Genomic DNA, 25,041 nt, shown 5'->3' with positions numbered 1-25,041 from the left:
TTGGTGTTGGGTTCCATCATCCTGATGCCAGGATGCTTGTGTTCTACTGCCTTTTGATCTTCCCCTGGCCTGGAGCAGCTTTAGTTCCCCGAGGCCCATTTTATTGTCAGACAATTCACACACTGTCCTCCTTGGGAGAGAGTCTGTCTGTGAACAGAGGTGGGCTGTCCTGTCTCTGTAAGTCTGCAGAGATCACCCCTGACCCGACGGCATAGTCCCACATGCCACCTAGGCTCACTGGCACTGAAGTCAGGTCACAAGCTGTTACGCTTATTGCATCTTTTTTTCCAAATGTTTATTTCTGTTACTTCAAGGAGAAAGTTCTAGAACAAGCAAGCCTGCGGCTTGCGGCCATTTGCAAGAGGCCAGCGACACCTCCTGACTATAGCAGTCCTGTGAACAGAAGTCACTTTCTTCTGCCCTGGCTGGGTAGGAGGGACAGGGTAATCACATTTGTGACAAGAGGCCCCAGCGTGGGCTCCCGCACATCAGGAAGGACCACAGGCCCTGAGCCTTCACACTGAGGATCTCATCTCCCCAGTCCCTTAGTGATCGCATTTCTGGACTCTCTGGATTTCTTTTCAAAATCTACCCTGTCCACTCCTATCAGCAGAGCTGGCCGCTTGGCTGGCAGAGGCTGGAACTGGCCTGTGAGGGCCTGTTTGCTCCCCCTGATGGGGCCTCCTGGATCTGACCTGCTCGCCCTCACTCCCACAGAGAGAAGAGCCCATGCTGTGGAAATGCCGTAGAACTGCATCTACACCTCTTTGGAACTGAGTTTGGATCATTTTGCTTGACATGACTGCCACCTGCCCTCTCCCCCTCTTTCCCTTTCCCTACCCTGTTTATTATTATCAGGAGAAAACAATAGGCCCACATTTAAACTTAAAAGTAGGAGACTTGTGTTTCAAAAATCTGCAAACATCTCAGCTTCTAGACCACTCTATCCTTCTCTCCCCACAGCTCTGGGGAGCCGGAGTACAGAGTACAGAGTACTGAGCCCAGTGTGCACAGTCAAGGTGAAGCCCAATCTGTGACCTTCCTGAGGAATTCTGGAAGGTCGTGGCAGCTAGCAGGAATTTCATAAGTGGCCTTCGTTCTGTGCGAGGATCTGAGAGAAAGGCCTTGGGGGGATGCGGGACTAAATTTCCTATGTTAGGTGCTGCGCTTATGGGAAGGGTGCGGGATCAGGTAGACTAAATAGCTTCAGGACCCGGGATTTTCACACCACCGTTGTTCCCTAAAGTAGGCAAAGCAACTGACCAGCAGCAAGCATGATGTGTTACATCGTTTGGGCCTTTATCTTGTGATGCCAAAGGGACCTTCAGTCCAGCAGCTCCCATGCCAGGGACACTTGTCAGGAGGGCGGTGAGGAATACCTAAAAAGAGCTCTGATAGGGGCTAGGTCTTCCTAGCAGTGGCCCTTTGGACAAGGCTCACAAGATACTGAAACTTTTTGCTCACCTCTATACTAGGGATAATAGCGTCTACCTCGCAGGTTTATCGTGGGGGAGAAAACGCATGCGCAATGCCTCGCTTGTCGTAAATGCTCCACTCAGTTTTCCTTTCCCTCTTCCCTCCCGAACCGATTCATCCAGGTGCGGCGAGGAAGGACCGTAGCCAAGAGGTCATGTGAGAGATGACAAGTGTAGACATCCCTGCGACTTCTGTTCTTGTGCTCCCGCTGTTTTCAAGTTCCACCGTCAGAGCCTCACCCTGGGAGGTTCAGGACACCCTAGAGTGAGCCTCTCTGAAAAATAAAGTTGCCACTCGCTGACCAGCCCACGTTGCATTTGATTACCACATAATGAAATGATTTTCCTTCCCTCTTTTATTTCCTCTCTTCCTTTCCTTCTGAGACAAATGGAAAAATAATTTGATCCCCTTGAATCTTTGCACCCTGGGTATTTTCCCCCTTCACACCGAGCACCGCCCCTTGATAAATGAGAACACATGTGCTGAAAACCCAGCCTTCACCCTCTTGACTCAGGGTCCTCCTCCTCTTGGGACTCGGCTTTCCTTTCAAACCTCCTGAATAAATTCATCACAGCAGGAAGAACATTGTTTTTCTTCAAAACGTGGGGGAAAAAAGCAAATCCCATATCACAATTATTCCATTTCAGAGGGAAAAGGCTGCCCTTTAATCTCGAAGTTTCTTCCCTTCAACTCTGAAGGCTGTGGCCGAGGTGACTTGCAGGCTCAATACAGCTGCTTTTGCAAAGTCTGCACTGATTCATTACTCAGGGAGCCAAAGGGTGACACACGCATATTTTGGATATTACCCCGTGGGCTGGATGTGGGGAGCTTCTACTTCTTCATGCGTTCACAGGCGGACGCTTTCCGTGCAGTTTTACTTAAAAAATAACCCTCAATACGGTTCTTTCATTTGAAGGTTGAACTTTCCAAAAAAAAAAGAAAAGAAAAAAACCATGCTGTGAATCTAATATGTTGTTTCTCTAGCACCCTAGACCCCCCCCCCCAAAAGAAAACAAAAAGCGCTTTTCCTTGAACAAAAACATGCAATGAAAAATGCCCGACGCCGTGGAACTCAAGCCCTCTGGTTTGACCATCTTCTGCAGCAGACATCAGAGAGGCAGGATATCTTCTTGAACCAAAACATCTGCTCAAGAATTCCTATAAACTTCCTTACACTTCATTTTAAGAAAATCTCCTGACACTGAGCATACGTCTCCCTTGCTGCCAGGCGTCTCTCTGTTTACACAGCCTTTGTTTACATGCGACCCTGTTAATAAAAATCTGTATTTATCAGATGCACTCAAGCACCTCGGAAACTCACTTTCTTTCAAACGGAAGAACGATCCGGGCGGGAGTAAAAGGAGCGGAGAGTGGTGTTGGCAGCCCTCCATCGCGCGACCATTTATTGTCATGGAATGTAGCAGAAGACGGTTCCCGCTATTTCCTTTTGATTTCGGTGTGTAAATCTGCTCTCACCTCAAGCCTGATCACGTGACAGTGCAGACACACACATTAACCTGATTATTTCTGTCTGAGCTGTGTGTCAAATGTGCACTCGAAATTGCACATTAAAATGTGCCCCAAAATAGTACCACCTGCCTGGAGAAGTATCATTTTCTTTCACACAGACAGACCCAAATGCGTTTCTGGGAATCTGGGATTCCGCCTCCTCTGTGTCGGGTAGGAGCCCTGACTGGCCTCCAGCTTCCCTCCCTGGGCAGGAACGGACTCTGGAGGCCACTGGGGATGTCTGGGGCTTCCGTCAGAGCACTGCTTCAGGTACTGGAGAGCACCTTCTCCCTCTCAAAATGGGGGACAATAGAGGCCAGCACAGTGGGGAGGAGTCGGTGGGGGGGGTGTGGCTGGAGCAAAGAGAGTAGAGAAGGTATAATGCAAACAACCACAACCGCCAGAAGAGCTTCGCTAGAACCAGAGAGATGAGCCCGGGGAAGAAGAGAAAAGAATAGAAAACTAAAAAGACAAGAGTTGTTTCAGTTTTAAAAGGCACAAAGAAAGCGGGACGAGGGACAGCAACATCAAATTATTGTGATTCCTCCTGACAAATCAGACAAGATGCATTTCAAACATCTGCCATGCTCTTGCCAATTAAGAGAAGAAAAGGAAACTCAGAAGGAGAAAGAAAAGGGTTTGGCCCTTTCTAATCCTGCCAATGTAGTGGCATTGCTGTGAGCTTTTATTCTCAAGGTAGCTCTTTCTTGACTTAATAGCTTCTTTGCCCAGAGAAGAGGGTGTCATCTCATCCCATTTCTGGGCCCAGGCTTGCACACATGCCATTTCCTGGTATCTGGGGCTGTGTAGAGGAACCACACACAAACCTGAAAACCCTCCTAATTTTTCTTGGTCCTTTTATGCTCCAGATGTACATAGCTTTAAGAAACTGAGCATGGAAGACAGTAGAAGATCTTAGCAGTTAGGGTAGATAGAATCATTCAGGACCATGACTCGTCCATCAGTGTCTTTGTTAACCCAGAAGGCTGAAGACTGGGCAACTTTCCACATGCTTTGGTGTAGCCTACACTGTTAAAGTTCTGGGACCCTTCATCCTTAACCCTGGCCATGATTTTGCTCCCATTTTCATGTTAATCACACTCTTCACAAATAACCAATGTCCATCTTCACATCTTCAGCTCTGCTCCTGTACCAGAACTCTGTAAACCGTTCTTTAGTCCTTTCCTAGGTGTTGGTTCCCTCCACCCATATATCTCCTCACAGTCTCAAATGAGTCATCCAGCCAGGGTCCCAGCCAACATCTCCCCTCTGCATTCTGCTGCTACACCCCTGGCTGTGAGGGGACTGTTCTCACCAAGGTCTTTGTGGGAAGCTGAGTAATGGCCCCCAAAGACATCCACATCCTAAACCTTGGACCTGGCGGAGGTGACCTCACATGGCAAAAGGGACTTTGAAGACGTGATTAGCCAAGGATCTTGGGATTGGAAGGTTATTCTGGATTATCTGGATGGACTCTAAATGCAATCATGAGGATCCTTATAAGAGTGAGACAGAAGGAACTCTGACACCGAAGGAGAAGGCACTGAGACAACAGAAGCCAACACCAAAGTGGCCAGGTTCACCGCCAGCCATGGAACCTCAGCAACCTCTATAAACTGGGAGAAGCAAGGGATGCATTTCCCTGCTAGAGCCTCCAGAGGACGCAGCCCTGCTGACACTCTGTCCCTACCCCCAAAGAGACTGATTTTGGACATCTGACCTCTAGAACTACAAGAAAATACGTTTTAAGGCACCAAGTTTTTGGCCGTTTGTTATAGCAGCCACAGGAAACTAATAGAATCTTCAAGAACTGATCAATAAGACATCTGTTGGCTATCTTTCAGTTTCCACATCTACTGGCAGAAGCATTTGGTACAGCCGACCATGCGCTTTGAACCCCCCTTCCTTAGAGACTCATTTCCCCTCTGCTCAATCAAGAGCCAGGTCCAGGGATTCCACCCAACAAGCCATGTAGGCTCTCCTTTTGCCTGATCTCCTCCGTGTCCTATCCAGACTGTTTCTAGTCCCATATTAGCATCCACTTTACCCACAACTCACTGCTGCCAACTTTCAATGTTACATGGTACAACCTAATAGATACAGTTGGAATCATGCTAGTGAAAAAAATAATTATTGGGTGTAAACATTTCTAAATATGGCAGAATGTATGCAAGCTTGTTTCAAACCTCCTCCTCCTTTTTTTTTTAAGATTTTATTTATTTATTTGACAGACAGAGATCACAAGTAGACAGAGAGGGAGGCAGAGAGAGAGAGGAGGAAGGAGGCTCCCTGCTGAGCAGAGAGCCTGATGTGGGGCTTGATCCCAGGACCCTGGGATCATGACCTGAGCCAAAGGCAGAGGCTTTAATCCACTGAGCCACCCAGGTGCCCCTCCCCCTCCTTTTTAAAAGTATACCTGAGACCCCAATAAAGTGGCTGGTGTCTCTAGAACTCCAAGGGACTGACCGGAAGGAGGACAGTCACCCTGCTTCTTCTCTTCCCCCCATCCTGCTCTTCCCATCACAGACTGTCATTCCCTTCTAGTGCCTTAGTTCTCTGGTCAAAATAGTTTTCCTCCAGGTCACCACAACCCAGATGCAGTTTGCCTCAGCCCTCCATTGATAGAAATATTCTCAAGTCTCTCCTGGAGGTCATTGTGAGAATCCTCCATCCTCAAAGGAAGAAACTGTAGCTCCTCAAGATTGGATCTTCTGATCGATTAGCCAGATCTCTTTAGCATGGTGAAGGAAGTCCTTTCCCTTCCCTGCAGTTAAAGTCCATTCATTTTAATTCCTACCCAAGCACACTCCTCAGTTCTCTGAGATTGAATTGGGGGTCAAAGATTGTTATTGTTGAGGATACAGACATCAGGATGGTCTTTCTTTCTTTCTAGTATTAGATTTATTTATTTTCATTTTTTAAATGTTTTTTTAAAAAAGACTTTTGTTTATTTATTTGAGAGAGTACGCAAGCATGAGGAGGGAGAGGGACAAGCAGACTCCATGCTAAGCATGGACCCTGACATGGGGCTTGATCCCATGACCCTGAGATCATGACCTGAGCTGAAATCAAGACTCAGCCACTTAATTGATTGAGCCACCCAGGTGCCCCTCCAATATTAGATTTTTTTTTTTAATCTACAATAAAATCTACAATGAAACTATAGGGACTGTAACTCCATTGGGCAAAATAATTTCTCTTTGCAAGTTCATAAGGGTCTTTGTATTTCTTTCTATTTCTATACTCCCATCCCTTAAGTCTCTCCCTTTCTCCTGTATTACTATCTGTCCCTGCTGGTCTCCCAAATCATCCATCAAAAAAGCTCATCTGACTGCATCCGTGTCCATTCCCATCGTGACTTCCCACAGCCTTCAGGGTATCCTCACTGCCCTTGGTCCCATCCGCCTTCCACACTCTGGGTTCCAGAAACTACTCAGTCACTTACAGGTGCCAGAAATACTAGACACCAGGCCTTGGTTCTCATGCTTCTCTGGCTCTCAAACTTTCTTTCCCTCACTGAACCAATGGTACTTCAGACACACACACTTAAAATTTTTGTTGTTGTTGTTAATTTTTAACTCCCTATTTTGTAGTAATTTCAGACATAAAAGAAGTCGGGAAACTAGTAAAAGAATTCCCCAAATGTTAACATTTTACAGGAAACAGTACAATTACCAGGGTCAGGAAAATAACATTGATCCAATTCTATTATCTAATCTATATACCTGCATCAAGTTTTAATAATTGCACCCCCGATATAGTTTTTGTGTTCCAGTTTTTCATCTAATAGTACATCTCACATTTAGTTGTCATGTCAACTTAGTTGCCTGTACTATGGCCCATTTTTTCAAGCTTCCTTTCTCTTCCATGATTGTCACACTTTTGAAGGGTGCTGGCCAGATTTTTTGTGGAGTCATTCTTAATTTACGTATGTCCGATATCCTCGTGATGGAGTTCAAGTTATGCATTTTGGGCAAGAATGCCACAGAATTACCCTGATGCCAAAACCAGCCAAGATGTCACAAATTAAAAAGAAAATCAACTGAGACCAAATCTCTCCTCAATACAGATGCAAAAATCCTAACAAAGTACTAGTAAACCAAATCCAGCAACATGTACATAAGGTTATATACCACGACCAAGTGGGATTTATTCTGGGGATGCGAGGTTGGCTCAACATATAAAAAAATTATGTAGTAAATCATATTAACAGAATAAAGGACAGAAAATACATGATCATTTCATTAGACAGATAAAATACTTGTCAAAATCCAACACTCTTTTTTTTTTTAAAGATTTAATTTATTTATTTGGCAGAGAGATTACAAGTAGGCAGAGGCAGGCAGAGAGAGAGGGGGAAGCAGACTCACCACTGAGCTGAGAAGAGAGACCGATGCGGGGCTCAATCCCAGGACCCCGAGACCATGACCTGAGCCGCAGGCAGAGGCCCAACCCACTGAGCCATCCAGGCGCCCCCCAACACTCTTTTGCTATAATAATACTCAATGTGCAAAAATCAGTTGCATTCTTACACATGAGCAATAAACAATCTGAAAGTGAAATTAAGAAAGCGACTTCATTTACAATAGCATGCTTAGATGTAAATTTAACAATCCTTAAGTACAAATTTAACAAAATAATACATGTATACTGAAAACTGCAAAAATTGTTACAAAAAATTAAAGTTCTAAATAAACGGAAAGATGTTCATGGATTAGAAGGCTTGATATTATGAAGATGGCAATAGTCCCAAAATTGATTTACAACTGTGAAGCAATACCTACAGCACTCCTCATGGCATCTTCTTTTTATTGTATTTTATTTTTTTACAACAATTTTTCAGAGCAGATTTAGGTTCACAGCAAAATTGAGGGGAAGGTACCTTGATTTTCCATTCCCTGCCCCCCACACACCTAGCATCCCCCACTTTCAACATCCCTCACTAGAGTGGGACATTTGTTACCACTGATGAAACTATGATGATACATCACAATCGCTCAAAATCCATAGCTAACATGATACTGCAGTCTTGGTATTGAACATCCTATGGTTTGGACAAATGGATGATAATGTGTGTACTATTACAATATCATACAGAGTCTTTCTGCCCTAAAAATCCTCTATTGTCTACCCATTCATGCCTTCCCACCTCTACCCCCTACCACCGAGCTTTTTACTGTCTCCATCAATTTGCCTTTTCCAGAATGTCATATAGATGGAATCATACAATACGCAACCTTTTCCGATTGGCTCCTTTCACTTAGTCATATGTACTTAAAGTTCCTCCCAGTCTTTTCATGGCTTGACAGCTCATTTCTTTTTAGCACTGAATAATACTGCTCTGTCTAAACGTACCGCAGTTTATCTGTTCATCTGCTGAAGGATATTTTTGGGTGCTTCCAGGTTTTGGCAATTATTAAAAAGCTGCTATAAACATCCATGTGCAAATTTTGTATAGATGCAAGTTTTCAACCCCTTTGGGTACATAATAAGAGCACAATGGCTGGATTATAATGATGGGAGCATGTTTAGTTTGTAAGAAACTGCCACACTGTCTTCCAAAATGGCTGTACCATTTTGCATTCATACCAGCAATGATTAGAGTTCCTTTTGCTCTACATATTTTCCAGCATTTGGTGTTGTTATTGCTCCATATTATAGCCACTCTAATAGATGCATAATGATATTTCACTGTTTTTTATATTTGTATTTCCCTGATGACATAGAAAGGAAATGGAGCTTCCTTTCCTATGCTTTTTGGTCATCTGTGTATCTTCTTTGGCAAGGTGCCTGTTAAGATGTCTGGCTCATTTTTTAATTGAGTTATTTTTGTTTCTTGTTGAGTTTTAAGAGTCCTTTGCATATTTTGGGTGACAGTCCTTTAGCAAATGTGTCTTTTGCAAATATTTTCTCCCAGTTTGTGCTTGTCTTCTCCTTCTCTTAACACTGTCTTTCACAAAGCAGAAGTTTTTAATTTTAATGAAGTCCAGTTTACCAATTATTTATTTCATGCCTTTGGTGTTGTATTTAGAAAGTCATTACCATATCCAAGGTCATGTAGCTTTTCTCCTATGTTGTATTCTAGGACCTGTTGGCTTCTTTGCAGAAAGTGACAAGCTGATCCTAAAATGCACATGAAAGTTCAAGCTACCCAGAATAGCCAAACAGACCTTGAAAAATAAGAAAAAGTTGCAGGATTCATGCTTCCCAACTTTAAGACTTTTAACAAAGAGTAATCAAGACTACGTGGTACTGGCATAAGGATAGATATCTAGAGTAATGGAATATAACTGATAGTCCCGAAATAAATTCATACATTTACATTTACATACATACATTTACATACATTTACATTTACATTTACAGTCAATTGATTTTCAGCAAGGATGCCAAGACAATTCAATGGGGGAAAAAATAAAGTTGGATCCCTACTTCACACAATAAATGAAATCATAAGCCTCAATGGAAAAGCAGCTACAACTAAAAAACCTTAAAAGAAAACTTTGGAACAAATCTTCAAGACCTTAGATTAGGCAAATGGTTTTCCAGACATGGAAAGCACAGGTGACAATAAATAAGTAAACAGATATATAGAGAACTGAAGATGACATCAAAACTCAAACATTCAGAACTGCAAACAATTTCATCAAGAAAGTAAAAAGACAGCCTACAGAATGGGAAAAGGTATTATCAAATCACACATCTGTTAAGGAACTTGCATATAAAATAACTCTTACAACTCAAAAACTAAAACACAGGTAAACACAGGTTAAACCCAATTAAAAAATTGAGGTATAATTCACACATTACACAATGCAGTGTTTTTCAGTAAATGTATAGGTTTGTGCAAGCATCACTACAATCCAATTTCAAGATATTTTCATTACCCTGAAAAGAAACCCTGTACTCATTAGCAGTCCCTCCCCACCCCCTCTGCCACTCCCGGCTGTGCTGAGCAGAGTACTGACCCCAGAAGACACTGAGCTCTGGTTTGTGGCTGGATAAGGCAGTGAGAGAAAGAATAAAGACATGAACAAACACTGCTAATGAGTGCTAAGATGCAAACTCATCAGAATACTGCTTAAGAAATTCAAAGTTTAGCCAGGTGGTTGCCAGGTGTCCTGTATACTTGTTTTCTGTCCAGATTGGATATAGAAGGAGAAAGAGAGAAGAATCAAATACACTTCTTAGGTTTCTGATTATGAGTCCATTGGTAAATGGTGGTACACACACTTGGCCTGCAGACCTGTCTAGAGAAGACATGTGGGTCTGGCTGTGATGGGTTGAGGAACTCCGTCTCCCCAGATAATTCAGGAGGAGAGTCTGGGAGGCAGCTCCGCATCTGGGTTGGAGGTCCCAGGAGATGGATGGCTGGAGATGATGATGCTTTGGGAGTCACAGGCCTGCTCAGAAGGGTTGAACCCACAGGAGGATGAGCAGAGAGAGAAGCAAGGAGGAAAGAGAAGAACGCTTACTGCACCAAGGTGTCAGATGTCCACGGGAGGACCTGAGCAAGAGCATCCTGGGAAGGCATTCAAGGAGAGAACAGTCTACAGAGCCAAGAACTAGAGTGTGGTCCAGTTAAGACTGAAACGGGTCACGATGCAGGCATTGCAGGGATGTGGCTGGGGCAGGAGGCGTATTTCCGAGACTTGAATTGTAGGTGGAGCATGTGGAAACGGAAACTTTACCCATCGTTCATTCTCAGGTCATCTAAGTGCCAACAGAACAGGAACCTGCTGATTCTTCTTGGAACTTCAGGGTCATTTGGTAATTTCGTTTTAAAGTCCGGCAAGATCTTGAATATATTTATACATCCAGACAGATGGAGACTGCAGAAAGGAAGTGATTTGGTAAGAGAGGAAACCACGGTAGCAGGAGACTAAAGCTACGGGAGGAGAGAGGTTTGGGAGTCCAGATAGAAGAGGGCTCTCCAAGGGAGGGCCGCATCTTCCTCTGAGACCAGCGCGAGGAGGAGGGAATGGAGAGGTGTGCCTGAGCTTGAGGAAGCAGCAGAAAGTTGGGGCGTTCTCCTTTGAGGACCTCCTCCATCTTCTGTGAAGCAGCAGGTGAGGTCACCGGCTGGAGGGAGGGGGAGAGGAGGGCAGGAGGAATTGGGACGTTCTTGGAGAAGTGAGGGGGAACTGTCTGGAAGAAGAGGGCCACTGAGTAGCTTTGGAAGAAGAGCTGACACAGGGGTGGGGATGGGGGGGTGGAGGGGCGCGGGTTGGCAGGGGGTGGGGTGGGAGGGTGGCGTCTGTGATCTCACTCTGCAGCGCCATCTTGTGGGCACTGCTCCAGCAGCCCCCCAGGTGCGATGCCCTAGGTGGGCAGGATGGAAGGAAAGGGGCAAGGACGCTGATGTGAGCGCGGCTGAGGTGCTGAGTTGTGGTGTAGGGAGGGACCCGGGGCAGCCTGCCTTGCTGGGAGAACAGCCCGGGGACGGGAGGGAAGGAGACAACTGGAAAAACAGGGTTTGTGGCCAGCGAGTGGGGATGAGGGAGTGCGGAGTGTCTGCGAGAGCAGCCCGGTGATGACAAGGCCTGGGTGCGGCTGTGGGTGTGAGCGGCTGAATTTGCCGAGCCAGCAGGGGTGTAGGAAGCCGAGCGGGGCATTCCAGGACACCAGAGGGGGCGGCCTGACCGCCGAGATCTTCGCTGAAGCCAGCCAAAGCAGTGTCCGGTGTGTCAGAAGTCAGCCCCTGCCCTCCGGGACCGTGGGAAAGGGCGAGCGGGAGGGGGTCCGGGCGGGGACGGGTGCAGGACTGAGCGCAGGACAGGGCTTCAGGGCCCACTGTGCCTTAAAGCTTCGCTTCATTCCAGCATTTTTTTTTTTTTTTAGTTCTGTAACTTGTTGATTGTATTTAGCTATGTGAGCTCTGTCGTGATGTTTGCTGTATTGTAAAGCCCCTGCGTCGTGTGGTGGGTGCACATGTGAGCCCCGCACGGACCTCTGTTAAAGGGGAAGGATGCTCACGGAGCCCCACTGTTAACTCTGAAGTGGTCATAAAGCTGTACAGACACTTTAGGCTCGTAGCTTTTAAACTCAGTTGTGTGCATTTTATACCCACGATATTCCTGGTAAGAGTGTGGTGCCCAAACAAAATCACCGGTTCCCTCACAAAAATAGTCCATTCTGGGCAGTGTAGCTTCCTCTTACCTTGGCTTCTTGCCCTTTGCCTTACGACCATTCAAATTCTAGTTGCGGCTTGATGGAGGTGAAACCTCTGTATGGTGAGTTCCAATGGCAGGTGGTTTCCACTCCCTAGAGAGGTCTAACTTCTCTATGCCGGACTGGCTGGCGGCTTACAGCTCTCAGCTGAGCCTCTCATGCCAGACTGGACGCTGCTAAGGAGTCCTGCCCTGCCCGAGGTCACACCTTCCAGGGGCAGCCCATATCTGCTGATGGGTCATCTGGGGAGTATAAAGCCCCAGCCACCTTCCCCTCAATGCGGGGCGATTCTGAAGGATCTGCCGTGCTCCAGAGCTCCCGGGATGGTGGGTTGAGGTCTTTGTTGTGACTGCATCTCAGTTCAACTCCTTTCTCTGCCCACTTCTGCTGGCTTCACTCCCTCCCAAGCGTCAATCCCCAGCGCACTCCCCCATGAGCTTTCTGCATGCAAGTCTTCACCTCAGAGTTTGTTTCTGCAGCAATTGCCAGATTTAGCAAGTAAAGCTGCAAAATGCCCAGGTCAGTTTGAATTTCAGAAGAACAATGAATAATTTTCTAGTATATTTGGCTTATTTTAGCTGGCTCCCCTACTTCTTAGGGAGCCCCAGTTGAGTTAGGATGTGAACATTCCTGAGCATCGTAGGTTATGGAAGAGGAGCCCAGCGGTTTCTATGGCCATGAAAGAGTGGAACATTTACCAAGGGCATGAGAGCCAGGGACATGTCAAGGTCAATGAGACGCCACATCTGAGGATGGGTGGAAGATAGGCATTGCTAGTGGAGCTGAACTATTTTCAGGAGTGGAGGTGAAACTGAACATTTCTCCAAGAAGAGATCCCACACTGCCTAAGTGGAGGGTAACACCTCAGATGAGGCTGCCCACAGAGCACAGGGAACCAGACTGAGCCACGTACCACTGTGATAGTGACCAGCAGAGATGGTCTCCTTTGGGCATGACAGTGGCAAAGCCAGGTCTTACTGGAAAGGGAGAGTCTCAGCGCCAGATCACACTGCCTCCTCCTCTCAAAGCAGTGAAAGCCCCAGTTCAAGAATGAAGACATTTTCATGATGAAGACTGAGTTTTAGATGCCAACACCGAACATTTTAGTAACCAAGAGTGATGGAAACTAATGGAATGTGGTCAAGTTGGTGTGATGAGGGCATCTGGTCCTTAGTTAGAAGGGAGAGTTCAACATGGACTTTATCAAGGGCTAGTTATTGGAAAGAAGAAACCATTTCATGTTTATATCCAATGAGTTATGCCCCCAATAAATCAGTTACAATTATTATTATCATACCAAAGGGTTTTGGCCTGAGAAACTAAGTTTTCTAATATCCAGTGAAGATGTCTGTTATTCATTCTGACTGGAGAAAGAGGAGAAGGGGTTGTAGCTTGGGGAAAGGACCATAAGCCCTACTCCTCATCCAGCCCACTCCATTCTCCTGGGCTCTCAGCCTCCTCCCACTGCACTGCACTCTCTGGGGCAGTCCCTTGTAACCAGAAATACATCCAGGTCTTCCTAAAGAGCTTGCCTCACTCTTATGCCTTCTTCAAGGTCTTCTTCCCATCCTTTTACCCAAGCCTGCAAGTCACAGTGGTGTGGTGTAGTCAGTGGGGCTGTCTTGGGGGACATGGACAATCTGGTTGATTCATGCCCCTCTTTACTTGTCTGGATCCTCCTTGACCACTTAGCAGCACCTGAAGTAGCTATCTGTGGACTTCTCCTCCAGAGTCGTTGCTCTTCTGAAGTATAAAGACTCTCTTACCCCACTTCCTATCTTTGTTGATAACTCTAGGTACTCTTTCTGCCTTGGGGAAGGTACTCATTTCCTTAGCGTCCTTGCCAACACTTGTAATTGTCTGTCTCTTTATTTTAGTCATCTTGGGGGGGGGTGAAATAGTATCTCATTGTGGTTTCAAAGTTGAATTTTCTAGTGACTATTGATGTTAATCATCTTTTTATGTGCTTCTTGGCACTTATGTATCATCTTTGGAGATATCTCTATTCAGATTTTGTTAGACCTGCTTTTCCGTTACATTACATGTCTTTATTTTTGCATTGTAAGAGTTATGTAGATATTCTGGATGCAATTTTCTTATCAGATATATGATTTGCAAATACGTGGCCTTAAACTGGTTTCTTTCTTTTTTTTTTTTTTTTATTTATTTTTTTTTTTAAAGATTTTATTTATTTATTTGACAGACAGAGATCACAGGTAGGCAGAGAGGCAGGCAGAGAGAGGAGGAAGCAGGCTCCTTGCTGAGCAGAGAGCCCGATGCGGGGCTCGATCCCAGGACCCTGGGATCATGACCTGAGCCGAAGGCAGAGGCTTTAACCCACTGAGCCACCCAGGCACCCCAAACTGGTTTCTTTCACTTAGCTTTTGAGTGCTTTTGAGATTCCTCCATGCTGCTTTGGGAATGGTGGTTGTTCCTTTTCATTGCTGAGTAATACCCCATTATATGGATGTACGTGGTCCATTTATCCATTTCCTATTTGATGCACAATTGGGTTTTTTTCTCTCATTCTTAGCTATAATTTTTAAAAAGCTGCTACAAATATCAGTGTACAAATCTTTCTGTGACTATTTGTTCTTACTTCTCTTGGGTCAATACTTACCTTTTGACTTTTGAACCTCAGGGTGGCTGTGAGACTAGCTGAAAATCAGAAGTCCTAGCATAACAGGAGAAGAAAGCGGATGCATGGGATAGCGGGAGGACTGCAATAATAACCCAAACATAAAACCCTGTCTTTTGTTGTACTGGTCAGAGTTCAACCAAGGAAGCAGAATCAATAGGACACACACACACACACACACACACACACACACACACACACCCTTGGAGATTTATCATGAGGAATTGGCTGGATAAGCACATAAGAAATCCAGAGAGGAGGCCTACAGAGGGGGAAATTCAGAAGCAGGCAGGACCCACAGGCATGGGTGCAAGCCACTGTCCAGGGAAGGCCTAAGCCTTCTTTTAAGGACTCCCAACTGATTAAGTTAGGCCAACCCAGGATAATGTCCCTAACCTCAAGTCAACTGATCAGGGACTTTAATTACATCTGTAAAATCCCTTTTTAGCAGCACCCAAATTAGTGTTTGAGGGAATAAGTAGGAGAAGGTAAGTGTATCTTACGAAATGGCTACCGCTTCCCTTCTGTCCTTCACAACTCCCAACAGAATGTGTCTTATAGCCCACCCTGTGTAAAAACATACTGGAAAGGAAATTCTAGGATATATAGTTCACCACAAAGCTTTCATACCTGGGCTGCACAAGAGTCTCTAACTGCTCCAGTTCACGTCATATGACCAATATTGGCCACCAGGAAAAAAGGGTAGAATGGTGGAGCCTGGATGTATGGACCATCTCTTGACTAGGAGACTATGAACCCGAGATGGATAGCTCCGCAAGATCATATGATTTGGGGGTGGGGGAAGGGAACAGGTACCCAAGGGAATTGAGGGTGCTGGAAAAGGCAACGCAACCCACATCTACCCATAGGACCAAGTACTGTGCCTAGTGCTCAGAAGGCATTCAGTGGGTGCACCTGAAAACTTAGGCAGGGACAAAAGGGGAACACACAGGTGGCATTAACACCACCACTTGGCCAGTCGCTGCCTTGGGCTGGGCCTGGATGAGACCCATGAGAAAGGCCAATCTGTTAGTCCCTGAGACTGCCACACAGGTCCTGGTTGCTGCACATCAGGACTGGCTTCTCAGCACATTAGCACCTTTCCAATTTTCTGAGACAGTTGTTATTTTCCAAGACATGTTCCCCATCTCCACAGCAGCCCCGTGGCTCGTTTACCCTCAGTTTCCTCTGGAAGTCTTGGCGAGCACTACCTGGCTTCAGGGACGGGACTGATGGTGGGTCTAACGTCCTCTACCGCCTCCTCCTAAGGGGCTTTAACTTCTCCCTCGGGCCCCCAAGGAGACGAGTCCCCACGTCTGTGGGTCATGTTTAGCCAAGGCAGCAAGTTTGTAACTTTAAGTCCCCGCGGGATCCTCCTGTTGCTAAACCTGGGCCAGCAGAAATGGAAACCGTGCTTAGCTCCCTCTCCCATGGACTCATCAAAGTTGCACCATCCTTTTCATGGAGTGGTTGCGGCGGGGAGACGAGATGTCACTGTGCATACATCCTGGTCCCATCCTCAACTTTGTCGTACGCCCCCTGGCAGGAGAAGCTTGTTTTACTCCTGTGTGTACGTGGCCCTGGCGCCCAGGACGGCAGCCTGATTCTAAAGGGCATCGGGCAAATGGTTGCTGATGAATAATGAATCAACGGGAAAATGAGTGAGGGAGATCAGGAGGAGCTGCTCTTCCCTTCCTCTTAAGCACAGGCAATCACTGAGCTGAGGTTAGAAACTGTAAAGTGTTGGCTGCGCCAGAGGGGTCGGGGGTGCGCGGCGGCTGCCTTCAGCTCAGATCATGATCCTGGAGTCCCAGCATGGAGTCCCACATCGGGCTCCCTGCTCAGTGGGGAGTCTGCTTCTCCCTCTGACCCTTTCCTCTCTCATGCTCTCTCTCACACAAGCTCTCTCTCAAGTTAATAAATAAAATCTTAAAAAGAAAGAAAGAAAGAAAGAAAGAAATGGTAAAGGGTCATCCCCGTGCCCGGAGAGCGGTAGGGTTGGCAGGTCTGCAGGCTTGTACACCCTCCCCTGTCCTCTCAGTTTGCGTTGCGCTCACTCTGGGTCATAAGGACGCACATTAGACATACCTTTCATGGGCCTGTCTCTCCCACTAGACTGTCAGCTCCATAGGAAGGATGGGAACGGGGCTTGTCTTCCTCTCATGGCCCTCAGCAGGCCCTCGATATGTGCTGAATGCATGAATGTGTTCTTCGTGGTGTCTGGCAAGCATATTTGGTTCAAAATACCAGAGCTCCTGAGGAAGACAAATGATCCCTGCTATGATCATTTTCAGTTTAAATGCTAGTTCTGATTTCCCCGTCGACTTTAAATAGGTGGTGTTTATTGAGTCCTTGCTAGGTGACAGGCATTACGCTCCAATCTTTACTTTAAAAAACCCTCACAGGTCTCTGTGAAGTAAGCACGGTGCTATAGCTCATTTTAAAGCAACGGAAACAAAAGAACCATGAACTTCAGTACTTGCCCAAGGTCACAACATTGTAAGTGGTGAAGCCCCCTAATAATAATGAAAGACACCTGCCCTGTCTCTTGTGTCCAGCCCAACAACGCAGTCAACTGACTCACCTCAGGCCTTGGAAGGCAGGACAGACCCCGGAGAGGAGCTAATTCTTCTTAAAATCCATCACCTTGATATGTTACTCCCTGAGTAAGCCACCCAAGCAACATTCTTAGACTCCCCTCAGCTCCAAAAAATCTTATATATATACTTGCCAAGCGGCCCGGCAATCCCACTCTTAGGTATTTACCCCCAAATAAGTGAAAACATATGTTTTCACAAAGACTTGTAAACAAGTGTTCATAGCAGCTAAAAACTGGAAACAACCGAAATAGTCGTCTCCTGGTGAATGTACGGACAAATTGCAGAGCCTCCCAATAAGGGATCCTGCTCTGCTGTAAAAGGAATGAAAGGCTGGTAAGAGAGCCAGGGGATGAACCTCAGAGGCATTGTGCTAGGTGAAATTAACCAGACACAAAGCCCTATATACAGTGTATGATTCCATTCAGATGACATCCTCAGAAAGGTAAAACTGTAAGGACAGAAAACAGACTGATGGTTGTGGGCGGCTGGGGTATAGGCTGTGGGTATGCCAAGGGACACGGGGAAACTTTGGGGGGAAAGGAGTGGAAACCCGATCATGGTTAATGCCCAGCTGTGTGTATCTGTCACCCAACTATATACTGGAGAGGAGGTCTGTACGTTATGCCTTAGTAGTCCTGATTTTTAAAAAAAGCAACATTTTCTTCTTTATCCCAATGTAATAAACTTTGTTTAAATCCCTTTCCTTTTAAATTCAAGCAATAGCATCGTTCTTGAACATACACCATTTTTAAATAACAATAGGAGAACCCGACTTGAAATGTGGGCGCTGAACCCACCCCACTGGGCAAGCAAAGCACACTGACCCATATTCCACTGCAGCGAGAACTGCTCCTGCTGCCCAAGGGGCTAGGGTGGCTGGGGAAAGCATTTAATCCAGGAGTGTGTTTCTGCAGCTTTGTGTTAATCAGATTCCACACGACCGCACTGACCTTTGTTCTCCTTCTGGCGGAATCTCCTACGTTGGGGGGAAACCTGGTTAGCTTTAGTGAGTGTCGCAGGGTACAAGCTAAACCGTATTCACCCCCGGATTCAGACGTGCCTGGGAGAAACAGAGGGGACGATAAAGAATTGATGCCGGGCTGAGCGGCAGAGCCGGGAGCTAAGGGACAGGACAGCAAGTGTGCTGTCCCTGCTGAGCCCCACCCCCAAAAGCTCAGCCCCCCCTGCTCCTGGCCGGGTGCCATGGCCCCGGGCAATGGAGGCAGCAACACAAATAAATAGGAGAGCTGTTTCATTAAAATCTCCGTAAGACGTGGGGAGCTCTGGGCGCAGTCTTCTGTGACCTCTGGAACAGAGGAGGCCACGTGTTAAAGACAAGATTGCCCCTGAGGCCAGTCTCCGGAGCGGGGACAGGGACAGGGCAGCCGGAGGTCAGCCGGGGCAGCCTCCAGCTGGAGGGCGATGTCAGGCCTCCGCAGCATCAGCAGCTTGGCGGCTCAGAGACGGAAGCTGCCATGGGGGGAGGAGGGACCTGGGGCAGCAGGAGGCTGGTGCCCACTGTGAGACAGCAAGTCTGCCGGGCTCCCTGGGGCCCCGTCGCAAGCTGGGGGGACACTGAGGCGGGCTGGGGTCCTACAAAGAGGGTAGATCCAGAATTGTGTTTGTTTAAGGATGCTTTCTTACTATGATTATTACTATTATATTTACTGTTATAATTGTCCATGTCCTTCCTCATGTCCTCCAGCCTGTGGAGAGCTGGGGTGGCAGCAGCCACCGACGCTATTAAGAAACCGGATTCTGTGCTTAGCATAGCGTGGCTGTGCAACCACATTCCTCCTCTCCTCTTCTAAAATTCCCACCTGCATTATATATAAATCTCCTTAAAGTTTCCGCTTCTGCGTGCATGTCCCGGGAGCTCTGGTGCATAGCAACTGAATTAGCATCCAGGCCTGCTTAATTAATAAAATGAGTCTGGGTACATCTGCAATCTTTCCAAGCAATTACGGCTCTTCTCTTGTTCCTCCATGGAATTCAGCCTGTTAGCACGAAACAAAAACCAAAAAATAAAAAAACAAAACAAACCCCCCAAAAACCAAAACCCACAGTGCACCCAATGATTATTTTGCCTTAAATTTTTTTTTTTTTCAAATACAACTCACTTTGACTGAGACCTTTTAGGAATTCCTTCTTCTCAATTTTACCTGCTTTGCTTGGTATCTGAGAAAGCCCAGGCTTAGCACAAAACAGAGGCCTCATCTTTTTGTCAAATGGATTGTGACCTCAGGTCTGTTGCATAATCTCTCCCTGAGCATTAATTTTGGCATCTTTGAATGAAGATGATAACACTACTCCCGTAGCATCGAGGGAAGGACTGGAGACACTATGAGTGGCCCATACGGCGCATCGCAGCCATAAAGCAGACTTAGTGTTTTATACATCACACAAAATGCAGGGAAGGAAAAGAGGCCTGTCCTTTAATCCCCGATCTGCTGCTAACTTGTCAGTTGGCCTTTAACTCTCTACCTTTCCATAGAGATACTAATATGGATGCCCACAGGATTTTTCCAGCATTAAATGAGATGCTGTAGATAAAAGCGGGCTAAAAAGCAGGAATTGTAATTCAAGTTTTGGAGGTTGGGCTCATTCTGCTTCCTTCAGAGTTAGCCAAACTTTCCTTGCCCTGGGAACTAACCCCTCCTTGGCCACTGACTAGATCCATGTTTCCACAAGAGCCCACATCATGGAGTTCAGGCACAGCTCCTCTGTGCTCATCCGTATCAACATCTCCCCTCGGGATCGGGTCAGCGGGAACATTCCTGGCCCAGGTGGGGTCTCACAGCACTTCTGAGAAAAAGAAACATGCCCGTGTGTCCATAAATAAACTCCGTTGTCGGGCGCCTGGGTGGCTCAGTGGTTTAAGCCGCTGCCTTCGGCTCAGGTCACGATCTCAGGGTCCTGGGATCGGGTCCCGCATCGGGCTCTCTGCTCAGCAGGGAGCCTGCTTCCCTCTCTCTCTCTCTCTGCCTGCCCCACATCTACTTGTGATTTCTCTCTGTCAAATAAATAAATAAAATCTTAAAAAAAAAATTAAAAAAAATAAAATAAAATAAACTCCGTTGTCTTCTTTTCTTTTCCTGCTCAAGTTCCCTTTTCCGCACCTCAAGCTATTGGGAACCGCGCTGTTTTTATTTATTTATTTTGCCCATCCATTCTCTTTGGAGGTGCTTTTCCCTCTCCTCGTCTTTTGGAGCTGTCACCCTTTGTAGATCATTCTTATTAAGCATTAACTTGGTGAATGGATGAACATCACTTGGGAACAGATCTAGAATATTGCAAAACATAAAGCAGTCAGTGCAAACATCTGCAAAACTTGGCAATCTACTGTGGTTTCAATGAGCTCGGGGCCAAGTCCTTGACAGGCCTTGAGGTCCTCAGAGAATGCAGCACAGGGAAGATTTATTTGGGGAAAGGGCGAGAAATGTCACTTTGCGCTTCAGGTATGAGGTAGCATCGGTCAGCATTTGCAAGCATGAGTCACTGTCTCTTCTTACCCTTCTCAGATGTCGTCTAACTGCCCTCACCCTGATTCCAAGTCCTTGTGGGGCTTTGAAAGAAGCTTAACACCCAGAGCCATCCCTTGAGTGGCTTGGGGAACAGGCCGCCTCTGGGCTAACCCCTGCTCTCGCGTTGCATTGACTGCCCTGCCTTTCCAGCCGGCTCTGCTACCAATGGCCCCACAGGGACTGCACTCCCCTCTCCACAGTCACCTCTTCCTGAGACCAGCTGCCGCTCTGGACTCCAGCTCTGGTGCCCGCTCCAGTCTGACTCCCCAGCCAGTAGCCGGCAGGGCCTCCCGTGCCCATTGATGAGCAGCAGAACTGAAGCAGGAGGGCTGGCGTGGCTTCCCTTCTCAGTCACCGGCAGCATGCGTGGGTTTCGTCTGGGTTTTCAGAATGTGGCTTTTGCTCTTGGCACTTGCATCCTCGGGGCAGAGAGAGAGATGGAACCTCGTTCTTAGCAATTGATTCTGAATAATTCTAGGGTTGGGGGGCACACAGGGGTGTTATTTGGGGTCCAGGAAGGGGATGCCAGTGTTTGGATCTTTTTTTCCCCCATCCTGGTCTTATAAGGACAAAATTTCATGGTTTAAAGTTTGTTTTCCTATCAACTTTGGACCTTGAGACGTTAATCGATGATAAAACGTTACCCCAAGTTTCAGAGTCAAGAACAATTTTTAGCACCTTATAAAATCCAGTACCTGCAAATCCAGCACCAGCATGCATTGAGCGTCTAATCTGGCCCCCACAGCGGAGCCATGACTTTCATGGGTCTCGGACACTTTTGCTTTCGTGATCTTCTACCTCCATGTACGTAAGTCAGTGAGCAAGCAAGCAAGCAAATAAACAAATGAGTAAACAAAGAAGCAAATTTAATTAATTAATTAATTAAAAAATTTTAAATACCTGTGTTGGCAGAAGATAAGCATAATCCAGGCTGAGTTCATTACTATTATCCATTGTTTTTCCGATTTAAAAGAAAAGTAGAAAACATTTTCAGTACTCCTAAACCTATCAAGGGTCCCAGGCCCTCCTCCCGCTGTGCCTAGTGGGAAGTCAGTCCTGTATCAAGGCTCCCCGAGGCTGCTCCCGAGGTCATAGTGTCTCTGTGAGCTGGCCTGGAGCCCAGAAGATTCCCAGGGCCTGCACTGTGGCAGGAGCTGGTTTGAGTTGTTTTTCTCTTCCTCTCTCTCCCTCCTCCTCACACACAAATCAGAAATTCCTAGAGGCTAGGAATCACATCTTACTTATCTTTGAATCCCACTCTCACACCTGCCTGCTTTAGATACTCAATGCGAGTGTGTGGAATGAAGTTCAATGTCTCGGATAACACTTCACAGCCACCTCACAAAGGAGGAGACTTAAAAAGTCAGTCGGTCAAAGACACTAACTGGAGGCCAGGTGTGCGAGGTGCTGTGGGGAAAATCCGAGAGACAAACGATGGCGCGGCTTCCCTCAAACAGAATGGTAGAGACACCTAAGGGAAACACTGTCTGGTCAAAGGCGTGGCACCCTGGTTCCATGGATTCCGAGCCCTTCAGCTTGACCTTGACTCCTATCATGCCCGCCTGTCAGCCCCAAGGCCTTGGACAAGTTCTTTAACCTTTGCAGAGTTTTCTCACTTTTGATTTGGGATAAATATAATAATAATAATAATAATAATAATAATACCAACCTCATTAAAAGAGTTAATTCATGTGAAGACATTAGGGTATCATGTGACTCAGGACATAGAGTGTTCAATATAGTAGCTCTTCTTAATTGTTATGATCTTGTCTCCTATCAGTGTTGAATCATCATCTATACCTTACTGGTTCCATCCTTAGTTCCAGAAATTTCTGCCGGTTAACTCAAAACAGTGCATGTTCAAACCCGAGCTCCTTTTCTTAGATCAAAACACACATTCTGTGTCCTTTCTTCCTCTACTGTAAGCTCTTTAAGGGCAGGCCTGTCTGTGGCTTTGATTTTTGTGTTTCCCAGAGCCAACTCAATGCTTTTGTTTTGTTTTTGTATTTTTCAAATTTTTATGTAAATTCTAGTTAGTTAACATATAGTGCAATATTGGTTTCTGGATTAGAATTCAGTGATTCATCACTTACATACAGCGCCAGGAGCTCATCACAAGTGCCCCCCTTAACGCCCATCCCCCATCCAGCCCATCCCCCACCCACCTACCTCCATCAGCCCTTAGTTTGCTCTCTATCCAAGAGTCTCTTACTGGCTCAATTGTGAGGCATCTTCCTTCAGCTCAGGCCCTGATCTCAGGGTCCTGGGATCAAGCCCCACATCGGGCTCTCTCTCAGAGGGAAGCCTGCTTCTACCTCTCCCACTCCCCCTGCTTGTGTACCTTCTCTCACTGTGTCTCTCTCTGTCAAATAAATAAATAAATAAAATCTTAAAAAAAAGAGTTTCCTATGGTTCGTTACCAGTCAATTCTCTTTATTGTTGGGGGTGGGGAGGGTGCGTGGTGAGATAGTTGCCTAGCGACGTTCCAAAGTGACTGTAGTCTAGAGACTGGTTGATTTACCCAGAGAAGCGTGGGGATCTGGTTAGCCCAAATTTCTCTGGCATTGAGGCTTTCCCACCAAGCTATATTATATCCACCCCTCTGTTTGCCTCGGTGCTGGGAGACTTACCCTCAGGGAGAAAGGCACAGGGTTGGAGGAGCAGAAATAAATCTGGAGGCAGCCTTTTTGCAGCGCACGCACGTTGGAGCCACACAGAGCTGGTAGATGAAAGATTGTTCTTAAAGGGAACTGGGAACTTGGTCTAGGCAGGGATTAAAAACTAAAAATGCCTTGATGTGGTAGAATAACATCTTTGACACTTTCACGGAGATATTAACTGATTTTTAAAATTTCTCTCCTGGTAATCGCCCTTCTTTCCCTGTGTCCCCTCACTGCATTGCCCGAGGGCCAGGCGGATGGCACAGCCGCAAGTGCACCCTTTTGCAATACCCAGAGAGGAGGCCACGCAGTGTTCTTCTGGGTAGAGGGTCTCTTTCACAGTGTCCAGATCTCTTGATATCCTGCAACTGAAAGGGGAGGATGTCCTCCTTAGATGGCACCAACCCTGACTTCCAAACAGATCAGTACAAGCTACAAAAGGAAAAGTGATGGCCTCTATGTCATAAATAAGAAGAGAACCTGGGAGAAGTTTCGGCTCGCAGCTTGAGCGACTGCTGCCATTGAAAACCTGGCTGATGTCAGTTGTCACAGCCTCCAGGAATATTGGCCAGTGGGCTAAGCTGAATTTTGCTGCTGCCACGGGATCTGCTCCCATCACTGGAGGCTTTGCTCCTGGAACCCTCACTAATGAGAGCCTGCCTTTTCAAGGAGCTGAGATTTCTCTCTCCCATGCACTGTATGTTAGCCTGCCTACCACTGCTCTGTATGATACAGACTATCCTCTGTGCTCTGCAGACATTGTCATCCCATGCAACATAAAGGGAGCTCATGCAGCGGGTCTGCTGTGCTGGGAGCTAGCGGGCAAAGTTTAGTGCATGCACGGCACTGTCTCCTTTGAACACCCATGCGTGGTCATGCGGGATGTCTGCTTTCACAGAGATCCGGAGGAGACGGAGCAGGAAGAGCAGACTGCTGCTGAGAAGGCTGGGACCAAGGAGGAGTTTCAGGGCAAATGGACTGTTCCAGCCCCCAGGTTTACTGCCAATCAAGCCAAGGTCACAGACTAGTCCGACCGTGCAGGCTATCTGAGCCTGTCCGAGGCTGCCGCCTAGAGCGTTCTGCTGGCCATGAAGCCTGGTCTGTGGCTCCCACTGCTCAGGTCACAGGCGGGGTAGGAACCATTCCAGTCTATTCTTCCACAGACTCTTCAACAGAAAACAAAAATAAAGTTGAAATAAAGCATTTTCTTTAAAAAAAAAAAAAAAAAAAAAGAGCCTTGGTTTTTCAAAGTCTAACCCCATAAAGGTATTATTCCATGACTCCAAAGCAGACCCAAAGGTACAGGAAATCTCTCAGAGAGAAAAACCTCAAGAAAGAGAAAGGATTCCCCCTCTAGCTTATTAAAAAAAAAAAAAATGCCCCCCAGGAATGAGAAAAGAGTCCCAGGTTGGCTGTCTCAGAAGAGGCCCTGATAGTTTTCCAGGACAGAATCTTGAAAGTGA

At 46.5% G+C, this 25,041-nt stretch overlaps 1 long non-coding RNA gene and 1 pseudogene across 1 annotated transcript; one reads left to right on the top strand and one right to left on the bottom strand.

Annotated features, from left to right (window-relative positions):
* Positions 1 to 911: 911 nt before the first annotated feature.
* LOC116574439 lies at positions 912 to 17,674 on the bottom strand. The gene is made up of 3 exons (XR_004279312.1): positions 17,379 to 17,674; positions 16,883 to 17,049; positions 912 to 2,398 (listed from the first exon to the last, which is right to left on the bottom strand). It is a non-coding gene; the product is annotated as an uncharacterized LOC116574439 (long non-coding RNA).
* Positions 17,675 to 23,959: 6,285 nt separating this feature from the next.
* On the top strand, positions 23,960 to 24,651 carry LOC116574095 (annotated as a pseudogene).
* The last annotated feature ends 390 nt before the right edge of the window (positions 24,652 to 25,041 follow it).

The sequence above is a fragment of the Mustela erminea genome, chromosome 15, assembly GCF_009829155.1.
Source record: "Mustela erminea isolate mMusErm1 chromosome 15, mMusErm1.Pri, whole genome shotgun sequence".
Classification (NCBI taxonomy): domain Eukaryota; kingdom Metazoa; phylum Chordata; class Mammalia; order Carnivora; family Mustelidae; genus Mustela; species Mustela erminea.
Note: the sequence above shows the minus strand (reverse complement) of the source record. Positions and strands in the feature narration are given on the sequence as shown.